Source organism: Caloenas nicobarica, chromosome 2, assembly GCF_036013445.1.
Source record: "Caloenas nicobarica isolate bCalNic1 chromosome 2, bCalNic1.hap1, whole genome shotgun sequence".
Taxonomy (NCBI): domain Eukaryota; kingdom Metazoa; phylum Chordata; class Aves; order Columbiformes; family Columbidae; genus Caloenas; species Caloenas nicobarica.
The window spans coordinates 59,861,816-59,872,054 of NC_088246.1; positions in this window are offsets into that span (position 1 = coordinate 59,861,816).

The window sequence follows — 10,239 nt, forward strand, 5'->3', positions numbered from 1 at the left end:
TCCTGTAATGAACACTTCACTCAAAATACAACTCGTTAATGGCTTCCTGCCTGTCGAAACTGGAGGGGAAAAAAAAAAAACTGCTCCAAACCGCAGCTGCAATCCTGCCGCAAGGCCCGAGCCCGTTGTGCTGCTGCCATCCTGCAGCTCCTGCTGTGCTGGGGATGCAGCGGAGCCCGGCCGGTGCTGCAGGATTCGGCTTTGCCCCTGCACAAAGCCCCAGGGGTGAGAACAGCTGGCACAGGGGCTCGGGGCTGTTTCTCCCTCGTTTTCAAGGCCTCGCAGAATAATGTGGCATTTTTAGTCGCAGCTTAAGTCGCAGTTAGAATTAATATAATCGCAAAACTTTTTATATAAACATATAAACTGCTTACAGACTCAACTGGGAAATTAGTCATCTTCGGGCAAAAAATGCATGACACCTCTTAAGTTTGTGCTGGGAGCACAGGGGTCAGGTTTTGCCCCCTGAAATGTGGTTCTAATGCGTTTCCAGCTTCTGGACCAGCCCTTGATTCCGCAGCTGCCCCTACCCACCCGCCCGCCCCATGGGGCACGGGGGCGGCCATCTGCTGCCAGGCGCCTCCAGCGCCGCTCCCCCCGCCGCGGTGCATGGAGCTCCCCTCGCACCGCCGCTCTCGGTGGCGGTTCGGGGGCCCCGCAGCAGAGGGTAGCAGAGGAGCACTGCCCGCCAACACCGGGCACCGGCCGACCCCGCACAGGGCAGCCGAGCGGCCCGGGGGGACCGCCGGGTCCCGTACGGCGCCGCTGGGCCGCCTTCTGGAGCGTGTCCTCCACTGAGGCACCCGGGGGTGGGACAAGACGGGAGGGTGAGGCCCGGTTTTAGAGGTGTTTGGAGAAGGACGGCGTGGTAGTCGATTAAGGTTTCCAGTCAAATGGGAGGGAAGCGGGACCAACACATCAGCCCACCACTCAGCCTGCACTGTTAGTCCGAGATTCATGCTCAAATCAACAAGATTTACATGACTTAAGTGTTTGGGCGAGGCTGGGCCACATTCATCCTGCACGATGACACAGGTCTGTAATGGCTGTAGGTGCACCTTTGGTTTGAATGGTGCGAGCACCAAGCCTTTGCTTTGGAACTTGCAGATAAGCTGTCCTGCCACCCGCAAGGGATTACACTCTGCAAGCAATTTTAGTCTACAAAGGCTGATAGAAATTCAGACGCACTGGAAGCTTTCCTGACTTGACAATGAGAGAAATGAGCATTTTTGGGGAAACAAGGAAAAGATATTAATGACATCGAGAAATTACTGTCATTTACACTATAGAAACAGAAAATGTTTTGTTTAACTTTTGTGTCATTTGAAAGTTTTCCTCCTTCTCCACTGAGAACTTAAATTTTGAACACTAATAAAACTTTGGTAGCATTCTAGAAGCAGGTTAAGAACAGCATTAGGAAGAAGTAGCTCGCTCTCCCTCCCAAGAAACTAGCTATGTGGGGACCGCCATACAGTTGACCTGTGCTCTCCTCTTAATTAATTGTCTCCTCTTCCATTCTTTTTTTTTTTTTTCCACGCCTTTTGATTTTGCCACACGCTTTGCTACTGCTGGGTGAAATTATTAAACTTACTCCAGTATAGCTTATTTTTCTTCCGTATCTGTCAGTCTCCTCTGTAAATCTTTTTTTAAATTATTTGTTCTTGGGCTTACCATCTGGTACAAGTAGTTGCTGATAAGCAGCAGTGGATTCTTATGCATGGGAACAACCATACTTGCTCAGAGGAAAGGTCCATCTCAGTCAGGGCCCTCTTCGTGGTAGGATTCACTTACAAGCCTTCGTCCCCCTGTTCTCCTTTTCAAGATTTATTTTTCTGTAAATGCAATAATTTCCATCTCTTCACTCTCTTCATATCTGACAAAATGATTTTTCTACCTCTCTCAGGCCTGCAGGCCCAGGCAATCCTTTACCAGCCACCACTGCAAAAACGTAATTGTACCTCTCTCTGCTAATCATAGTAACACATGATTCATCACAACAATAGCATTACAAAGAGAAATCCGTCTTGAGAGAGCAGGCTGGCACTGGTATCCTTCAAATCCTTTCAAGATGCGCAAAGGTCTGCAGGGCAAGGCAAACTGCCAGCCCACTCCACGACGAGGGAAAGGACTAACGAGTCAGATGCGCTTTCTCTCCCTGAACTCTGTCTTTCTTTCACCACCTGTTCTTTCAGGTACAAACCTCTCATCCACAGTATAAAGCTCTTTTTAAGGGTCAACTCCACAGGAGTGACTTCAGTCGACGCTGAAATGCACCGTTCTGTGAGGCAGGCTCTGACAACTATTTAATATTGTTTAGCAGAGCCTAGCAAAGGTTTCTAGTAGAGGAAGTTTCAGAGAGGCAAAATTAATAACTCCACCCAGCCTGGCATGTTCTCTTATGGATAGTTCCTTAGGGACAACTAGTAGTCAAGAGGCTGATTTGCTTTTTTGAAAAACAACACTTTCACCTACCTTTTGCACTTTACCTCTGCGCTAGGACATCAGTTGAATTTTCCCATGAAGTGCTACCACTTAACGAACTAGCAACAGTTTTTTTTCCTGTCACGCATGGGAAATTCCTCAGTAAATATTACGCCTGTTTTTCCAGGTAGCATATAAGATTCAGCAATATTTCTTTCCTCTAGCTGGATCTCAAACCAAACCAAACCAAGCCAAAAAAAACCCCCACCTTCTCCCCTGTTCTTTTCCTCCGGTTGTATATGCCTACGTTTCTTTGCAAGGTTTGCAGAAGAACACACAGAGAGGCTACTCAAGAAAGACATCCCAGGAGCACTGATCCTGTGCTTTGATTACTGCTGTCTCCTCTGATTAGTTAAAAGGAGGGCAGGAGACCTCAACCTTAAGTGAGAAAATAAACAGGCAAGCAGATGTAGTTCCTGAGTGACAGATGAGGCTGTCTGACAGACACAGTTTCTGAATGATTGGCAGGAAAGGTTGTGGGAGTGCTCAGACCTTTTAAACCTCCTCTGGTAACTAGCCATCCAGTCAGTCCACTCACCTGATGTATTTTCCATTTATTTTGTACAGACTTGATGACTGGCCTGTGTAAGGAGTAGATGCATTTTATGTATCTTATTTTTAATATGTATTTATATATGTAAAAATTATTCTTATCAGACTCCAGCTAGTTTCCTCTTCTTCAGGAAAACTATTCAGAGAAGCAGTTGGTTGGGCAGGGCAGCTTCTTTAGAGCACAGTTATGGCACGACTAGCCCTGCACTTGAGCATGACTAAAACTGATCAGATGGGAAGAGTTGAAGAGTGATTAGGAGGCCAGCAGCTTTCGTTTACTCAGAACATCTCCTGGGACTTAGCAAGGGAAGAAGAGGAAAGTCAACATGAATTGCAAGGGGATTTAAGTGGGATCTATACAACAGGGCTAAAGCTTGCAGTGTTTGCTGTGCTTCTTTAGGATGACCAGTCTCTGCATATCCCAGTACAGATAGAGGGCCAAGGCTAACTTATAGCAGCATTAGTAGCTTTCAGATTTTTTTTTTCCTTTTTTCAAATAGCCCAATCTAGCTGAGACTGAAAGGTCTACGTAAGTACGTAAGGACTTTGTTGAACAAAATGACACGACTGTTTGTGGCATTCACAGCACAATGCCTCTCCCCCAGACCAAAGTCAAATGGGCCTGGTAATGCCAGAGATCATAATTCAGTGCTTTATTGTTTGCCCCTTCCCTCCTGCCATCCTTCACCAGAACAGGAAACTTATCTCTATGCTTGACTGAAAAGTCCTTTGGGTACTGTTCAAAAACTATGGCAGATCTCAGTAACTGGCAATATATATCTGAACCCTTTCGATTGGAAAGTGTGCAGAACAAAAACTACCCAGGTACCTTCAGATGTCCCTGTCGGTCGTGTCTGAAACAAGCAGCTTGTAAAGTAAGGGGCATTTATTCCTCCTGCTATTCCAATTTTATTGCTAAACCAAACCAGTCTGTACAGGGCTGGCAATCAGGATTCATGCAATGTCTAAATGTTAAGAATATTTTTTCCTTCTCACCACAGCTCAACCTTATATTAAAATGAACCTAGAGTAAAAACTAGCAGACTGGGATGGTTCGTTCTAGTACCTATTCCAGTATTTATGCAGAATAATACAGTTGGGAATGTTTAGCTAGCTCAGCTGTCTGATTGTCTGAACATCCCTAAGTGCTTTATAATTCAAAAAATGCAGGCATCAGTAGATAAATTGGATGCTTTATTATAGACATTATATCCTCGCAATTCTCCTGTGCCAACAATTTAAGTCCCCACAACCTCCTTAAAACTCAAACACCAATTAGAAAAGTACAATCATTCAGGAAAAAAAAAAAAGACCTGCAAATAGTCAGCAGCATACATGGGCAGACAGAATCTAAAACACTCTTCCAGTCCTAATCCTAGAGCAGTTAATTAGTTAATTTCACATTTGCTTCAAGTCCCGAAGAGATTATAATACAGTAAAAATATGTAATATTAAGTGCAATCTGTTTCTGTAGTGGTATAGAGCAAGCTGGAGATAAACCTTATGAATTATTTTAGGTCACACAGTAAAGCAGAAGAAAATCGTGGTATAATAATCCTGTGGCTCACCAGGCAGGACACTGCATTCAGAAGACCTGAGTTTTAATCCATGCTCTACTACTGACAGGTGTAGACAGAATCAAACCACATGGATCCATATCCTCAAGAGTATATAATGATTTAGGAACTAACATACCTTTGAGAGATCTGGTTTGTAGCATTCTATGCCTTTGTTTTCCTCATCTGTATAATGGCATCAATGAGAAATACCCATACTTTTAAATCAACCAGAGATCAACAGCAAAATACAAATGAGTCTGTATTACTAATGCATAGACAGATGGCATTTGTTTATCAATCTATTCTATAGAAATTGAGAAGAAGATTTATGGTGATCATCAACAATATTCTGTCGTGAAGATGGATGAAAAGTAAACTTTGGAAAGAGGATTGTGTATTGAAGTGATAACTTGTTGAAATAAGGAATTTTCATCAAACTGGCTGCTGTTAAGTCACTGTGGACAATGGTAAACAGAGACTGGGAAGTCTAATAGCTATGACTATATTGTTGACTTCGTTGTGTCAGGAAACTATGCAGATTGCTGAGATGTTAGGCAAGCTGTTTGGCCAACTTGGCTAGGATTTTCCAAGAGGCCTTCGCTGTGGTGTCCTGGAAGCACAAAAGAGTTAAGAAGTAGGAGCAATCCATTCTGAGTGGAAGGATTGTCTTATTTTGTCTGACATGTCCAGGAACTCTCATTGTTGTCTCAGTGTGGGACAGCCAACGTGGAAAATCACTGTGCATTTTCTTCTCAGGACCATGTCTCCAGCACAGTCTAGTTTCTCATATAAGTGCATTCCATAGCACTAAAAAATGCCAAGTCTTGCTAACTGCATTACTCCTGTAAGCATAGCTCTCTCAGTAGGTGGCACAAGGAGCCAGCATTTGGGAAGTGAACATCATGCATTTGGACTGGATATGAGAGCAAATGGGATGGCATGGGAGGCTGAGATGTGATGAAAGCTTTCTTGTGACTCTGGCCATGTCCATGTGCCACTGCATTCAAAGTGAGAGAAAGTAAGTTGCGGTAGCTTCACGTGGTGGTCTATCAGGTTCTCATCTCTCTCCCATGGCAATTAATGGTCTTGTAAAACTGCGGAGGGCAACCTTTACCTGCAGTCATTTGAGCATGCAGGACTGTGAATGTGAACCTAAGGCTGTGGAGATGGGAAGGTGACTAGTGTCTCAGGGTAAGAACAGGTCTAGCACCTCCTCACGAATCATTAGTGTTACTTCTGTCTTGGCTGGGCTAAGTTTGGCTAAGGCCCGGTATGGTGTTTCTGTGGTGATGACTACCAGGGTGATGAATAGTGGGGCCATTTGATAGTTGACCTTTACAGCTGTATTGACCTCTCCAAGCCACTGCTCTAACTCATCAAAGTAAGGGAAGTGTAGAGTCCTGCAAGGACCTACATCTGTCAGAGACAGTGTCATTGTGAGGGGGAACCACTTTGAGGGATCTCTGGGACAGAAATGATGGGAGGCACCCAGCTGCTTCAGTATCTTTGTTAAGTTCCATAAAAGTGGCAGCAGCATTGTCTGATAAGCAGTTTGAAAGGCAAGCAATAGAGAAAACATAATGGCTGCTATTCTCTCCCATTAGTCTGAACAAAGCTGCCTGAGCCTACCCTCAACTCAGATGCTAAATCTGTTACAATTTGCTTGCTAATTCTGTCTTTGGGTCCCAAGTGGAGAGAAAAGAACATCCTGCTGGGACAGAGGGCAGCCCTCAGATATATCTGCTGGAGTTGTTCGTGAGGAAAATAAGCTTCTCTCACTTGCACAACCTTTTTCAGCTAATGCATACAAAAACACTTGCTAGCTAGAGATGCCTGCCATTAATGCTTCTTTAATTGAGAGAAAGAAAAATTCCTGAGAGACCCTATGGAACAATGAAACACCTAGAGTGAAGAGCATCACACAGGGCACAGTCCATCATTTCTTCGTGTGCATTAGATGTTACTACTTGTGGACATAGATACAAATATACACATAGATAAATATATTGCATCTTCTTTTAGTTTAGTTGCTTGTTAGCTGCAGGCTGACATATGATAGAGTTCACTTTTAAATCTTCAGAGTAAAACACTTTGAAAGCAAACCTATTAAGGTTAATAGAATGAACTTACAATGCCCATGGTTAAGAAAGAGGGAGGGAGTGCGACACTCAGTAAATTGTTCACCAAATAGCCTGTCACCTCTAGGTCTGCAGCTGAAGGCCTGCCAATGGATCATTCTATTATCTTTAATGAGCTTAATTTTAAAGTGGTATGCACATCAAATGTAAACCAACCACATCGGTTTTGTTATCTGTGATCCTGCATCTACCTTAAATATATTTATAAAGAATATGTGCAGTCTAAGAAAGTGCAAAGGCATTATACATATACCATTTGCTTAAAAATGTCTACAATTGAAAACAAAAAGTATTTCTGTTCATTAAGCTACTCCATGCACAAAAACCAGTACGGTATGCGTAAATGTACAAAGTAGTTTCTAGAAATTACATTCAAACAAACAAACTTACCAAGTTAGTTGTTTGGGGTTTTTTTACCTACTTCATGAAAAGACAGATAGCCATTTACTTAAGATCAGATTTTCAAAGTGGCTAAAATGCGGATTAGCACCCTATGAGATTTTTGCTGTAGTTGTTTGCATTCATCCTTTGGCACCTCATCACCTCAGAAAATCCTTCTCCTATTAATACATTTAAAGACAGACTACCACATCCAGCTGGGCTGCTCATGCATTTGATGAAACAAGCAGCAAATTTCTATTCCTGCAGAACCTCTGCTTTTCCTTGCATTTCCTTTAAGAAACTCTGCTGAGTATGCCACAATACCTATCACATTTGCTTGGTGCCATTTCAGATGTTTTCATTCCCGCAGCCATCGCTGAAGTTACTCCCTCCTCAACAGTACCAAGTCACGCCCAGGCTTCTACTGCAGGAATATTCTATCAGGGACATTGCTATGCAGTTTCTCACCATGATATCTAAATACCAAAGAAGAAGATGTTTCAAGTTGAGATTCAATATGTATCAGCCTCGCCATGGGGGCGTAATCACTAAAGATCACTAAAGCAACATTCACTTTCCAAGATTCTGCCTGTAAGCCATAAAGAACAGACAGGAGGTTGACAGCACAGCTGGAAAGAGGTGGGTAAAGTTACTAACAGAGGGCTCAAGGGTGTTCTCTCTCTCCCTCTGTACAGCAGAAGTGACAAGTGGGACAGAAGCCAGAAGGGGAAACCAAACCTAATAGCAAGACTGGCAGCTTTGCAATGGCAGAAGTACCAAAGGGTAGTGTAATCCTGGTGAACTTAGTTGTAGATTGATGTTAGCACATGTTCATTTGTAAACTGAAGTTTGTCACATCCAAAGCACTCCTCGTGAGAACATGACATGCACTTTTGCCTGGCTTATACTGGCCTATTAATTTTACCTGTGAAAACTGTTCTGCAGACTGGGATAAAATCACAAACAACCAAAGTCTTAAATCGGTATATTTTGAACATCAAATTGTACAGGTTTAAACAGCATTGGGCCATGCTACCTGACAGTTTTTATTTAAACAAGTGCAACTTTGTATTAGGCAATTCCTTCAGCTCAATGCTCCAAAGTATTTAAGCTCTGAAAGGCTTAAAATAAATACTTTGCTTCAACATCACTACTGATCAGTATCTCTATATTTTGTGTGTTTCCTTTATTCTTGTTTTCTCTCATTTTAATATTTGTTTCCCCGTTCCTTTCTTTTCCTCCTTGCTGCTCCCTAAGTTTTTCTTCCCTTCTGTTGATTTCTAACCGTGTCTTCCCATGGGCCCTCCTACCTGAAATAATGGAGCGGAGTGACTTTAGCAAAGCTGATTAATATTATTTCCTGCTTTGGCAAGAAGCGGAGAAGGGAATACTCCTGCAAATATCACCTACTTAAGATGCTACACCAAAGAAATCTGTGTTACACTTGAGGCTATACACTGCAAAACAGTGTATCCCAAGAAAAGCTAAACTTCTTTGAAGGGAGGAGGAAATTGCTGACTCTTGATGAAACCCTTTCCTAAAGATTTTTAATGTGGGGTATGATTCCTGGCCCAGTTCAGTTTCATTACTGCAGGCCACAATTATAAGAGGTGCAGTTCTTTCCTTTCTGTGCCCTTGCACCACATTTCCTTTATGTAGTTATACTCAGGCTTTTACTCCAAGTTTGTTATTTTAGAGCAAACCTATCGATGAAGCAATGACCTTAAAACTTGTTCTTTAAAGAACAAGTTGAGGGGTTGTTAAAACATTCTCAAATTGATGCAGGCTGTGAATTATGTTTTTGTTTTTGCCAGCTGCATCATTAGAGAAACTGATTTCATAATGTAGTAGATTTGCATGCCCCAAGTAGAGGAATTGGTTACACAAGAATAGTTTATAAGGAAAGGGAGAAGGCTTATAGACGAATTTTAATTACAGGTGAATTTTACTTCAACAGTGATGCTCTGATATTTAAGACCAAAACAAAACAAAAAAGCCCTCAGTTCTATAGAAATTTGAGAGTAAAGATCTAGTATTGGGTTATTTACTTCATTTGCACTATGGAATATGTTTTACCACTCATGCTATAATGTAAAATATTTACTCTGACCATTATGGCAATGAAAGCATGGCAGATGTGAGGAAGAAGTAAATATCATGAGTACCATAAATAATACATACACTACCAAAAGGCAGACAACAGGCCATAATAAGTCATCACATTCTTTAGTGCCTATGATAATTTAAAAGCATCCTGTACACTCAATAGCAAAACAAATGAAAAGAACGATATAGAAACACTCCAGGAAGTCTCTGTCGTTATTCAGAAACCCCATTTGTAGAATACATGAACAAGAAACAAGCTCAGTGCTATTACTTGATAAGTTAAAATGATGTTTTAGTCTGTTTTGCAAAGGAAAAGATGCTTTTAAAGATTCCATGAAGTAAATAATAAGGATCTGTACATATGAAATCAAGTGCAAAGGTGAGAAATACAGAGAATTTTAGTATCCCTAGTAATTTCTGAATTTACAGCTCAGTTTCCTGCAATGTTGACAGAGAAACAAGTAATTTTCTTACTGTTTCATGATAAAGGCCATGATGAATCTAGACCACATGTTACAAGACACTGTAGAATTCATCTGGGACAGCTCACTTTCTAAATTTCACAATATGGGAGAAAAGATTTATTAAGAATTTACAGTCTCATCACACAAGTTGCCTATACATGAGGATTTTAGCACTCAAGTAAGGGAGAGTGGAGTTTGGGTTTGAAAGGTAGAGGCTTAGTAAATAAAAGCTTTGACAAAGAATATCAAGGAATAGGGAAAGACCAATTTACCCTTGACATGGATAACGTCTGGCTTCTGCTAATTGAAGAGCAAGGCACTGAGCTTTGCGGTGCATCAGCTTGTTAGGGTCAGAACATGTTTTAACAAACTAGAAGGAGCTAAAATTACTTCAGCACTTATGCAAGATATGTTGCAAGACTGGTCTCTTCACTATAGTATGTTTGATATGGTTGTAAGTAAAAAAAAAAGTAACTTAGGGTTTTGGTATCGTAAGTGCAAATGCCACTGTGTTAATTCAGCAGAATATAATGCAGCAAATTTACTGTTGGCTTATTT